The sequence below is a fragment of the Bison bison genome, unplaced genomic scaffold, assembly GCF_000754665.1.
Source record: "Bison bison bison isolate TAMUID 2011002044 unplaced genomic scaffold, Bison_UMD1.0 scf7180017864456, whole genome shotgun sequence".
NCBI lineage: Eukaryota > Metazoa > Chordata > Mammalia > Artiodactyla > Bovidae > Bison > Bison bison.
This window is the reverse complement of record NW_011495018.1, coordinates 21,302,779-21,316,418: the sequence shown is the minus strand read 5'-3', so window position 1 is coordinate 21,316,418 and position 13,640 is coordinate 21,302,779.

Sequence of the window (13,640 nt, the reverse complement as noted above, 5' to 3'; positions counted from 1 at the left end):
TTTGTTCTTCAAGACAAATGTGTACAGATTACAATTTATTTTTGGACAGCAGTTATCATCTATTGCATTTGAACATGAATATAAACAGTTGCTCCTTCTGGAATTCAACCAATCGTTATTTAAATCCCCAATACCTATTTAACATCTGGGCAAGCTTGATTAGGAATATTGGATTCTTTTGCTTTGGAGTAACAAAAACCTACTTAGGCAAGTAGGAAAAGATACCAAGTTACTTACTGAATCCAATAAATAGTTGAATAACCAGGTCATAGGAAGAGGGAGAATCAGGACAGCTTCAAAGACCTCCTCAAATAAACTTGGTAGATCTTTCCTCTTGTTCTCTGCCATCACAGTAACATGATTTCTGCTGAAAGATTCAGTTAAGTTCATACATCCATACTCTGAACTTTTTTGATACAGGCATGCTAACTTGAATGGGTTTTATTGATAAGTATCAGGTGAGGCTCACAAAACCAGAAGTACTCATGTTCACAAATGTCCAAAAGATGTGAAGCATGAATTCTAATTCTAAAACAGAAGAGTTTTACTCTAGGTTTCCTTTCACTTGCTCTGCTCATTGTGGATGGACATGCGAGTGTGCTTGCTAAGTCGCTTCAATTGTGTCTTTGTGAACCTATGAACTACTCTGCTCACTGTGGATGGACATGTGAGTGTGCTTGCTAAGTCGCTTCAATTGTGTCTTACTCTTTGTGAACCTATGAACTGTAGCCCACCAGGCTTCTCTGTCCATGGGATTCTCTAGATGAGAATACTGGAATGGGTTGCCATGCCCTCCTCCAGGGGATCTTCCTGACCTAGGAATCAAACTCATGTCTCTTAAATCTACTGCATTGGCAGGCAGGATCTTTACCACTAGTACCACCTGGGAAGTCCAAGTGGGTGAATATGAGATAATATATTTGAGTGCTCCAGCACAAGAAAAACTGTGTACTAGGGGTGTGCTTAACTAAGATTTTCCCAGAGATTTTTTCATCTTAAATACTAACTACTTAAGTATTTAAATACTCAAATACTTAACAAGTATTTTCCCAGAGATTATGACAGGGAAATAGCACAACATAGAGATAAGGACATGAGATGTTCTTTGTAAAATTAATTAATTGAAATTGGAGAATAATTACTTTACAGTATTGTGATTGTTTTTGCCATACACCAACATGAATCAGCCATATGTATACATGTGTCCCCCCAACCCTGAACCCCTCTCCCACATCCCTCCCCACCCTATCTCTCTGGGTAGTCCCAGAGCACTGGCTTTGGGTGCCCTGCTTCATGCAACAAACTTGCACTGGTCATCTATTTTACATATGGTAATATACATGTATCAGTGGTTTTCTCTCAAATTATCCCACCCTCACCTTCTCCCACTGAGAAAAGTCTGTTTTTTACACGTGTCTCCTTTGCTGCCCTTCATGTAGGATCAGGATTGTTGGTACCATCTTTCTAAATTTCACATATATGCTTTAAAATAAAGTATTTGTCTTTCTCTTTCTGACTTACTTCACTCTGTATAAGAGGCTCCAGGTTCATCTACAACATTAGAATTTATTCACAAGCATTCCTTTTTATAGCTGAGTAATACTCTATTGTGTATATGTATCACAACCTCCTTGCCCACTCATCTGCTGATGGACATCTAGGTTGCTTCCATGTCATAGTTATTGCAAATAGTGCTGCAATGAACACTGGGGTACATGTGTCTCTTTCAGTTCTGGTCTCCATGAGGTTTATGCCCTGCAGTGAGATTGCTTGGTCATATGACAGTTCTATTCCCAGTTTTTTAAGGAATTTCCACACTGTTCTCCAGAATGGCTGTACCAGTTTGCATTCCCACTAACAGTGTAAGAGGGTTCCCTTTTCTTCAGGACATGAGTTTTCTGACTGAGACACAGCTAGAATCAAATCTGAAATGACTCACTGCCTAGTCAGCTGTTTGAGATTGGGAAAGTTACAAAATATCTTTGAATGTCAGTTTTTTTTTTTTACCATTATTTTCTCTGAATATTAAGATAATGAAGGTCTTTGTGGAAAACTGGAAACAATGGCAAGTTGCAAGACATATATTATAATTTCCCTGTTATCTAAACCCATGGGCCTGAGTTAACATTGTGATATAATTCTTGTAAATTTTCAATCTGTGTAAATACATACATTCCCCACAATCACTGCTTCACATGCCACAGTTTTGAAGTTTTGTTTCATTTTCAGTTAATTAAAACCATTTTCTCTCATGATTTCCTCTTGAATCTATTATTTAGAAGTATGTTCTTTAATTCTAATTTTCATGGATTTCCAAGATATCCTGTTATTGGTTTCTAATTTACTTCTGTTATGGTCACAGAACATACTCTATATGAGTTGTCTTCATAATTTATTGAAAATTGTTTGTGGCTCACTCAGTATGTGGTCCGTCTTAAATATCCCATATGATAGGACTGTTTTCTGCTCTTATTTGTGCTGTGTTCTATAAACATCAATTAGCTCAAGCTGGATAATGGCACTATTCAAGTCTTCTACATCATTACTGTTTTTCTGTGGCAATTATTAAATCAAATTTTAGAGGAATGTTTTGAAATATCCCATCATAATTATAGGTTTATCTATTTCTCCTTTCAGTATGCCAAATTTTGCTTTATGCACTGTGAAACTATGTTATTGTGCTTACACATTTAGGATTGTTATGTTTTGCTGATAAATTAACCCTTTCATTTATTATGAAATTTCCCTTTACACCTGGAAACATTCCTTGTTATGAAGACTATTTTGATATTGCACAGATATTCTCTCCCATGATTGCTGTCATTCAGATGCTAAGTCGTGTCCAACTCTCTGGGACCCCATCGACAAAAGTATGCCAGGCTTCCCTGTCCTTCACTATCTCCTGTCAGTGATGCTATCCAACCATCTCATCCTCTGCTTCCCTCTTCTCCTCCCACCCTCAATCTTTCCCAGAAACAGGGTCTTTTCCAATGAGTATGCTCTTCACATCAGGTGGCCAAAGTATTGGAGCGTCACCTTTAGCATCAGCCCTTCAAGTGAATATTCAGGGCTGATTTCCTTTAGGATTGACTGGTTTGATCTCCCTGCAGTTCAAGGGACTCTCAAAAGTCCTCCAGCAGCACAATTCAAAAGCATAAATTTTTCGGCACTCATGGTTCAACTCTCACAACTGTACGTGACTATTGGAAAAACCATAGCTTTGATTATACAGATCTTTTTAAACAGTGATATCTCTACTTTTTAATACACTGTCTAGGTTTGTTTGTCATAGCTTTCCTCTCAAGATTACTCATTCTATTCAATATATTTTAGTCCTTTTCAATTAAACTTCTCTGTGGCTTTTTATTAATATGTGTTTCTTATAAAGTCAATATAACTGGGTCTTCTTTTTAAATCCAGTTTTACAATCTTTACTTTTAATTATGTTTTTAGATCATTTAGTTATCAATAGTGTTATGTTTAAATTTATCATCTTGCTTTTTATTTTCTATACTTCCCAGTTTTCCTTAGTCCATTTTCCCTTTTGTTTTCAAGTGAACCAGTGCAACATTGTGGAGAAATTTTCCCCCAATAAAAAAAAGAATATTATTTCATTCTAGTTCCATTTTGGCTCCTTTTAAAAAATTTTTTTATTGGAGTATAGTTGATTTACAATGCTGTGTTAGTTTTAGGAGTACAACAAAGTGAATCAGCTATATATATATATGTATATATACATATTATATATAAATATATATCCATTCTCTTTTTAGATTCTTTTTCCATATAGGCCATTACAGAGTATTGAGTAGAGTTCCCTGTGCTACACAGTAGGTTCTTGTTAGTTATCTATTTTATATATAGAAGTATGTACATACTTTACCTAGTGGTAAAGAACCTGCCTGCCAATGCAGGAAACATAAAGAGACCTGAGTTCGATCCCTGGGTTGGGAAGATTCCCTGAAGGAGGGCATGGCAACCCATTCCAGTATCCTTGCCTCGAGAATCTTATGGATAGAAGAGCCTGACAGGCTACGGTCCATAGGGTTGCAAAGAGCTGGACACAACTGAAGCAATTTAGCATGCATACACATTCTGTTCCATTAGTGATTGCTCTGGGCTTAAAACATACACCTTTAACATCACTGTCTATCTTCAAATAATGTATAATGTAAGAACTTTGGAACAGTATGCCTCCATTTCTTCCTTAGTCTTTCATGCTGTTGTTTTTATACATTTTAACAACTTAATATAAACTACATCCTCCTCAGTTTTTATACCAAGGCTATCTCCTCTAAGCAGTACATAAAGGTACCAGTTTTCAACATCTTACAAATAGGTTGGAAATGTCATATTTAAAATGTTATGCCAGTGTGACATTTATTAAATGATATACCATTATTATTTTCATTTCCCTCAGAAAATGTTTGAGATAGAGCACCTTTTCATCACTGTTCAGTTGCTAAATCAGGTCCAACTCTTCTCGACCCCATGAACTGCAGCACTCCAGACTGAACTGTCCTTCACCGTCTCCTGGAATTTGCTCAGACTCATGTCCACTGAGTCACTGATGCCATCCAACTATCTCATCCTCTGTCATTCCCTTCTCCTCTTGCCCTCAACCTTACCAGGATCAGGGTCTTTTCAAATGAGTCAGCTCTTCACTTCAGTTGGCCCAAGTATTAGAGTTCCAACTTCAGCATCAGTCCTTCCAATGAATATTCAGGGTTGATTTCCTTTAGGATTGACTAGTTTGATCTCCTTGCTGTCCAAGGGACTCTCAAGAGTCTTCACCACCACAGCTTGAAAGCATCAATTCTTTGGCGCTCAGCCTTCTTTATGATCCAACTCTCACATCCATACATGACTACTGGAAAAACCACAGCTTTGACTACACAAACTGTTGTCAGCAAAATGATACATCTACTTTTAAATACACTGTCTAGGTTTGTCATAGCTTTTCTTCATCATTTATTGGCTATTGTGTTTCCTTTCTGTCAATCAGATATTCATATGTTTTTTTTACATTTCTCCATTGAGTTGTTTTTCTTGTTGATTTGTGGGAATTTTTATTTAATGAATTTTGGATATTTATCTTTTATTTTATGCATTGCAAATATTCTTCCTATCATCAACTCATTTTTTAACTTTGTTTTTTTCCATTTTTAGATAAACATTTTTTTTTAATTTAGTGAAGTCAAATTTATGAATGTTTTCTTTTGTGGCTTGGGCTTTTTATGTCACTAAAATAAATTCTTCCCAGTTCTGATAAAATAAATTGTCTTATTATTTTCTTCCTAATGTCCAAAAATGTTGCTTTTCCCATTTAGGCTTTTTATCCATTCAGAATTTAACTTTGTCCTCCCCTTTTGTCCCTCTTTTTATGTATCCTACACACAAGTACATTCCAGTTCTCTATCCCCTTCTCTAAGTTCTAACTTCCTTGTAGTCCAGCTTAGTTACCACTTCCTTCATGAAGTCTTCCTTGACTGCACCATTCTTAAATGACTTTCCCTCCTCAGCTTTCTAAGATATTTATCACTGAACTTTGATAGCAATTGACCATATGCATGACAGTGAATTAGCAAGATTAAATGATTAAATAATATGATTAGATGATCATACGCATGACAGATCATCTTAATGAATAAAAGAAGGCCAGAATAAAAAAGACTATCATGAGAGTGGGGAATGGAATAGAACAGGTCTTGTCTCGAGGGCAGCTGCTACTCAGCTCTAACCAATGACTCCAGTGTAGTACCAAAGCTCAGAGTTGCTAGATCTACTTTCTTTTTTCAACAAAACCCAGGAATCAAAAATTTCTATGTGAAATATTCTGAGATTTAAATATTGCCAACTTGTTCAAATATATTTGTTAAGCATTACATATGTGTGTTTGGGGAAGGGAGGTAAGGGGAGTTATCCCCTAGTCAGATTCAATCATCCCACCTCTAATCTCTAACCTCTGATTTGATTGTTGCTAATCAGTTGATCAATTTAATTTTCTTTCTAAATAAATCATAAACCCCTTGAGCACAGGAACACCCGTTTTGCAACTACAACAGAAGCTATCACAGAGAAAGCAAATGTTCAATAACCAATGATTGACTATTGATGGACATGTGACATCATTTGTATACCCTGAGTCACAGTCCTCTCCACAATGGAGTCCTAGGGAGAGGACTAGAGGGTATCCCTCAGTGGAACAATATGACCAAGATGATACCCATCCAGTTAGACACATATGCACAGAAAACAGATCCTCCCAAAGTCAAGGTCATCCTTCCACAAGGGATGGGATGCCAGGTCACATACTGAATGCTTCTGCCAGGACAAATTCAAACTCAAGAGCTTTTAAGTTCCAGTGGTCTGTGTAGTACAAAGAAAAGATTCCCAGTTCTCAGAGAGGCAAATAGAGTTGTAGAGAGAAATAGAAAAGGCTTGCAATCTCTCTGCCTTTTAGGAAAATAAAATACTGACACTTACTAAAGTTGTGACATGGCCATCACTGTTAATTCATAGTTCTGGGTCCTCACCCTCAAAATGTATCAAGTTCACAAAAAGCCTCAGAAATGAACCAAGGGTCTGTCTCTGTAGTAAAGGCAGGCTCAGATCAGGAACCAAATCAAACCAGTGTTTGTCCCACAAGAGGGACAAGGTGCCTAGCCTCTCTGACCCTCTATCTTCTCATCTGAAGAGTTAAGAACAATTTACATTGCCACCCCTTCTCTGTGGAATAAGAAGAAGTGTCAGGAGTGGTAAGGAGCATAGCTTCAAGTCAGACATGAATTTGATTGTGACCCAGGGAAAGTTACTAAACTAATCTCTCTGTGCCTGAGTTTTTCTACCTACAAAATGAAGGCAAAAAAATAGAACTTAGCCCACTTAAGCTCTTCAAAAGATCAAATGACATTACACCTGTAAAGTTTGCTACAAATAATAGATTTGCATTCAAAGGTGGGAGGAAACTTGGCATACTATAAGGAATCATTATCACAGGATCTTTTGTTATAGTTTCCAGAGCTGCCATCATCCAACAGGGGTAATTTCATTGCTGTTTTGTTGTTGTTCCTGCCCCAAGATTGCAGGTTTCTGTGAAGGATGACTTCTCAGCAGGATCTATTTCCATTGAAAGTTACTATGTTCACTCCTCTGAAGCTACACAACTTTTGTGCCTCACGTCCACTTGGAAACAGATCTAGACAAAAGCACTTCTTTGCTTCCTTATCTTACATACAAAATGCCTTAACATTGCCTGAGAATGCATTTCTTAGCATGTGTCTCTTCATTGCAGGGTGTTGGAATGTGCCTTTATGTGCCTTTCATACCTCTGTGAATGCAGGTCTCTGTGTGTCTCTTTGTGTATCTTGGGCTACATCTATAGTCAATATGTGAACCCGTGTGTGTCTGTGTGTGTATGTGTGTCTTTGTGTGTATAACGGTGTGTCTCTATGAAACTATATGTCTGCCTATTTTTGTGTGAATGTTTCTATCTACATTATGAATGTATGCGGGTATGTGTCTGCACCTGTGTCCTTTTTAATGAAGTTCTAGGATTGTGTCTCTGTACCAAGATATATGTCTGTATGTGTGTCAAGAGCCACATTCTCTAACCACGGACCACGTGTGTGTGTGTATGTGTATGTCTCTGTGATGTGTGAGTCTTCCATCAGGGCTGTATATGTATCTATGTTCTCCTGTGTTGCGTCTGTCAGTGAAACTTCTAGTTTACATCCCTTACCAAATGGATTGTGTCGTGTGTTTCTATAACAGAAGACCAAAGTGAACAATTTCAATGTGGTCCCTCAAAACTTCTTAATTAGTCTGTGCTATCGTCAAACTTTTAGGAAACACAGGCCACTGGTTCTTAACCTATCTGCACAGCTTCTAGGGAGCCTTTAAACAAATGTGTCTGTGTGCTCAGTTGCTTAGTCATATCCGACTCTTTGCAACCCCGTGGGCTATAGCCCACTAGGCTCCTCTGTCCACAGAATTTTCCAGGCAAGAATACTTAAGTGGGTTGCCATTTCCTACTCCAGGAGATCTTCCCAACCCAGGTATTAAACCCACATCTCCTGCATTGGTGGTGGATTCTTTACTACCAAGCCAACTGAGAAGCCTTTTAAAGAAATACTGATGCCCAATCTCCACTTGCAGAGATTATAATCGCCATTTATTACTCTGCAGTAGAGTTCAAATATGAGTTTGTTGTGAAGCACCCAGGCAATTCTAATGTGCAGACATGGTTCAGAAAGACTATATCAGGCAAATGGACAGGCCTCTTCCATTCTCCCTAGAAAGATGCAGACTGCTTTCCTTGCTTGTGACATCAATAATATCAGGGGGAAAAGGAGGAAGAAAAGAATAGAACTTCCCTCTTTCTAAGGAGGAGGCACTACCACAATGGACGCTGTGAGTCAATAGTCTGCAAGTTAATATGTGAAAATAACAGAGGAGAAACTCTCCTCCAAGCCCAATCCTTCTTTCCTTCCAGTAGACAATTGTTTCCTTTTACATATATGTCTGTTTATTTCAAAAGATGTAGTACTACCTTAATTTCTATATAAAGTCATTATGTTTACTGTAAATCTTCCACAAGTCAAAACAGGATTTATTAGTAGAGTGAACCAAATACTTCATAGAAATGTAAATACATTTTTGAGCATTTTTTACCAAGAAAAAGTGTGGCAATAGGAGGGTTTCATAATGGGACAAAATCTCTCATTTGTGGGAGTGGAGATCTAAAGATGAACATGGAAAAGAATCTAAGAAGAGAAAGGGAAGGAATAAAACCTCAGATGCTTAGATCCTGGAAGTAGACCCATCACATTTCATTAGATGCTTTTGTATAAATTAGAAAATGTTTACCTTTGCCCAGGATTCAGCCCCACTCACTTTCAGAGAAGGGTGCCTTATGATTTAAATCTTGCTTAATGATAGTGGGGTGCTTCCCTGGTGGCTCAGACAGTAAAGAATCCACCTGCAATGCAGGAGACAGGGGTTCGATCCCTAGGTCAGGAAGATCCCCTGAAGAAGAGAATGGCTACCCACTCAATATTCTTGCCAGAGAATTCCTCCCACAGAGGAGCCTGGTGGGCTATAACCTGTGTGGTTGCAAACAGTCGGACACAACTAAGCAACTAGGCACACAATGATGGTGGGAGTCTATAGGGAAGGTTCTATGGAGGAACTGGCTATATCCTCACTTGGAACTCCTGTCTCTAGAGAAGTTCTGAGAGGCATGTAGACAGACTCATATTTAGGCAAAAGAATGACAGACTCTTAAAAGAGTCCTTGGGAAGCACTACTGCAGCTGGCAGAGTACCTGCAACTTAGTGTCACTGAATATTTGTTGAATGAATGACTGAATGAATGAATTGCTCTTTAGCAATCTAATGGACCTGACAGCAATTCAGAGGGCTCTAAAGCCAACTAAAGGATGCACAAAACGTTGACAATACTGAGCTCACGAACTTTCTCACTAGGAGAATCTTCCTGTGTGGAAAATATTCAATAGAGAAGTAAGAAATATGCTGCTGTTCCCAGTGTGGGAAATGTGAAGAAAACATTCAACACATTATTTATCCAAAGTCCATTTTAAGGAAATATTCACTTTAAAAGACAGGATTGGATTGCTTGAAGAAGTTTATGACAGGATAAACGGAAGCCTCACAGAATTTTAGAGCAGGAACTGGCCCTGAAGACTGTCCAGCACAGTTGGCTCTTGCTATAGTTGAAAGCCTGGTGCCCAGAGAGAGACATGAAAGTGTCCATTCAACCCCTTAGCTAACTGGTGGTGGATTGCAATTAAGAACCCCAGCTGAGTTAATCATCATTTACTGCTCTTTCCGTGCTTCCCAGCTCCTTACTTCCCTGGAGAACGTCTTGAGCAAAGTCGTTTGGAGGTGCAAAGACAAACTGGTTGACCTCACTAACCAGTGTGGGCACCATTTTAGCCCTGGAGTTTCTGCTTCCTTGATTCACCCAATAAAATAAACAAAATTTCTTCTCCTTTAGGAATTAAGGAAAACTCCTCATTTTCCTCCCAAGCCCACTATTCAGCACATGGAGGAAATAGTCATCAGCATAATGCAAACCTTATCTGTAGCAAGAGAAGTTTTCCCTGTTACTTCTTATCCTCTGACTCAGGGTGGGGAGGTAGCAGGGAGGGCCAGGTGCCTATATTTTTTGATGAAATCAAATCTCTTTGTGAGAGTTTGGAAGCAGAAAAAATATATATCAAACAAACATTTTTCTCTGAAGGGTGCCCCCCAAAACTTCCCAAGAGTAACCCTAAAGTTTATGTAATATGTGCTGGTATAATTGGTCATCATTAAAAGAGTTTCAAGCAAATGTTCAAATTGATTCTACTATCAAGTAGATTCAACAGCCTTTTATCTGCCCCCAAATTCTAGTTATCTCTTACACACCATACCCCTTGTACCCCCAACACACCCCCACACACACAAGTTTGTCACTGCTTCTCTTGAAAGCAACAGGCTGCCACCTACTGGTGAGAAATCATCTTGGAGAAACCACAAGGTTGGACCTTAGGACCTTTGAAGTGAAGGAAAGAATATGTCAGGTTAAAACTTATCAGTTATTAAAAGATACTAATTAGAAAGTGACCATTAGAGAAATGTTGCCAAGAATTAGTTTCCTAGGATAGTAAAAAGAAAATATATAAGAAAAGAAATGAGAACACTGAGGAAGAACCTATGAGAGAAAGAATTTTTCCTTGGTGATCTTCCACTATGAATTCAGTACTTGTAGGCACAGATGCCTCCACATTTTCTTCCTCCCAAGAATTAAAAAAAAAAAAAAAATCTCAGGATTGAAAGACATCATTGCCTCTCAGCCTCTTGAATCCCCTGCCTCCCCTCATTATAACTTCATCAGTTTGCCCATTCTGTTCAAATAGGTGTAGCAGTTTGGGATTTGTAACTCTGTTAAGATGAACATTACAGTTTTATATATGCTTATTTTACCTTCCTGCTTTGTGTGAACATGGACTTCCCAGGTGGCACTAGTGGTAAAGAACCTGCCTGCCAATGCAAGAGATATAAGAGACACGGGTCCCATCCCTTGGGTCGGGAAGATCCCCTGGAGGAAGGCATGGAAACCCACTCCAGTACTCTTGCCTGGAGAATACTATTGGCAGAGGGTCCTGGCAGACTACAGTTCATAGGGGTGCAAAGAGTCGGACTTGACTGAAGTGACTTAGAACACATGCCTTGTGAACAGAAAAATCATTTGGAAATCTCAAACAGTAAACAAAATAAGGGGACAATATTATTCTCACTAGTAATCAGAGATGTGAAAATTGAAACATTAAGGTACTATTTTTCACCCAGCAAGAGAGTAGAAATATTTGTCACTGATAATATCAACCATGTAAATAAAGATGTAATCAAATTAGGACTTTTACACACTACTGGAAGGAGTATAAATGGTTACCACTTTTCATGAACACACAGTGACATACAGAATGCACACTCTTTGATCCAGTGTGCATATTTCTTTCAATTTTCACATAAAAAATAATGCAAGGAAAAAATAAGTAATAGGCACAAATATATTCAAAATCATTAACTTTTCTAACAGGCCAGAGATGTGTAACACTGCATAGCTTGTGTATGATACAAAGTTAAATTTTAAAATGGGAAAACCAGAATTTTCCTTAAAACAGTAGGAATCCATGCTGGGTAGTTTCACCCCTCAAATTAAATTAAAACATTACAAAAGTGTTCCTGCAAATGTGCTTCATCTTCAAAGAAATTCACGGAAAGAAATCTGACAAGAACAAAAGAATTTAGGTTTCTGAGAATTTTTCAGACCATACCACTGAACTAGATAAGAATTCACAGAACTCAAATGAAAATACTGATGGTTTTGCAAAACTTCTAACAAAAGATCAAAACCAACAAGAACTAATTAGATGGGACTAAATGAACTGAGGAGAATAATTATAATGTGACTTTTTAATCTGAAACATGGCTGAATTTTTCTTAACATTTTAGTTTTCCAGATTTAAGGAAACTTTTTCTCTTAGGCTATCTATGACTCACAGCAATTTGATAAAATGTATCTTTGTAAACAAAAACAAAGAATTTACTTTTTCCCTCCGTCTGATCTCTCCAGAATTTGGAAACTCTCATTGAGTATTCTTATTTTCATGGTAGTATAGTCATTTGCGTGAGTTCAATAAGAACTTGTTCTCCGTGTAACAGGATACAACACAATCAGATAGATTGGTTACAATACCAAGAATTTGACTAGAATGTCATACTGGAGAGAGATACAAAGACTCAGACATGATCAAACAATTTTAAAGAAGTGCTGAGAAAAATCAGCCTAGTATGCTTCTAAGGGGCTTCCCTGGTGGTTCAGTGGTAAAGAATGCATCTGCCAATGCAGGAGACATGGATTCAACCCCTGGATAGGGAAAATCCCCTGGAAAAGGAAATGGCAACCCCTTCCCCTCCTCCACTCCCCCCACCCCTGGCCCAGAGTATTCTTGCCTTGGAAATCCCAAGGACAGAGGAGCTTGGCATGCTGCAGTCCGTGGGGTCACTAGAGTCAGACACAACTTAGCAAGTAAACAACAAGAATAAATCTTGCTTATAAAGATCCAGCAAAGTAATCTTAAAAAGAGCTTACATGGTCAGTCGTTATTCTCAATGCATTTATGTAAATAATCAGGCCATTCTAATGCAAACCAATTAGTTTTACTAGGATTGTCTTTGATTTAAAAAAAAAAAAAAGTGGGGGGTAATTATGGAGTGAGAACTTAGTGTTGCAACTTTGTATCCTATTAACTGGGCTTCCTGGTTTGCTCAGCTGATATTCTGCCTGCAATGCAGGAGATCCCAGTTCAATTCCTGGGTTAGAAAGTTCTCCTGTAGAAGGGATAGGCTACCTACTCCAGTATTCTTGAGCTTCCCTGGTGGCTCAGACACCTGCAATGCAGGAGACCTGGGTTTGATCCCTGGGTTGGGAAGATCCCCTGGAGGAGGACATGGCAAACCCACTCCAGTATTCTTGCCTAGAGAATCCCCATGGACCGAGGAGCCTGGCGGGCTACAGTCCATGGGGTCACAAAGAGTTGGACACGACTGAGAGACTAAACACAGCACAGCACAGCACAGCATCCTATTAATTGTCTTTAAGGTTCTGTTATACCTTAAAGTATAAGCTGTAAGCTGGACTTGATCACAAAACTCTTCTAGTTTCCTTAAATATCTGACTAGAAATCTCCAAACTAAATGTTTCCAATTTTTTCTCACCCTTTTGATTTGGAATCAATAAGAACAAAGACTTCCCTTAAATTTCTTTGGAAGGGAGTATACCACATTTTAAAGATCAGTCCTGGGTGTTCTTTGGAAGGAATGATGCTAAAGCTGAAACTCCAGTACTTTGGCCACCTCATGTAAAGAGCTGACTCATTGGAAAAGACTCTGATGCTGGGAAGGATTGGGGGCAGGAGGGGAAGGGGACGACAGAGGATGAGATGGCTGGATGGCATCACTGACTCGATGGACGTGAGTCTCAGTGAACTCTGGGAGTTGGTGATGGACAGGGAGGCCTGGCATGCTGCAATTCATGGGGTCGCAAAGAGTCGGACACGACTGAGTGACTAA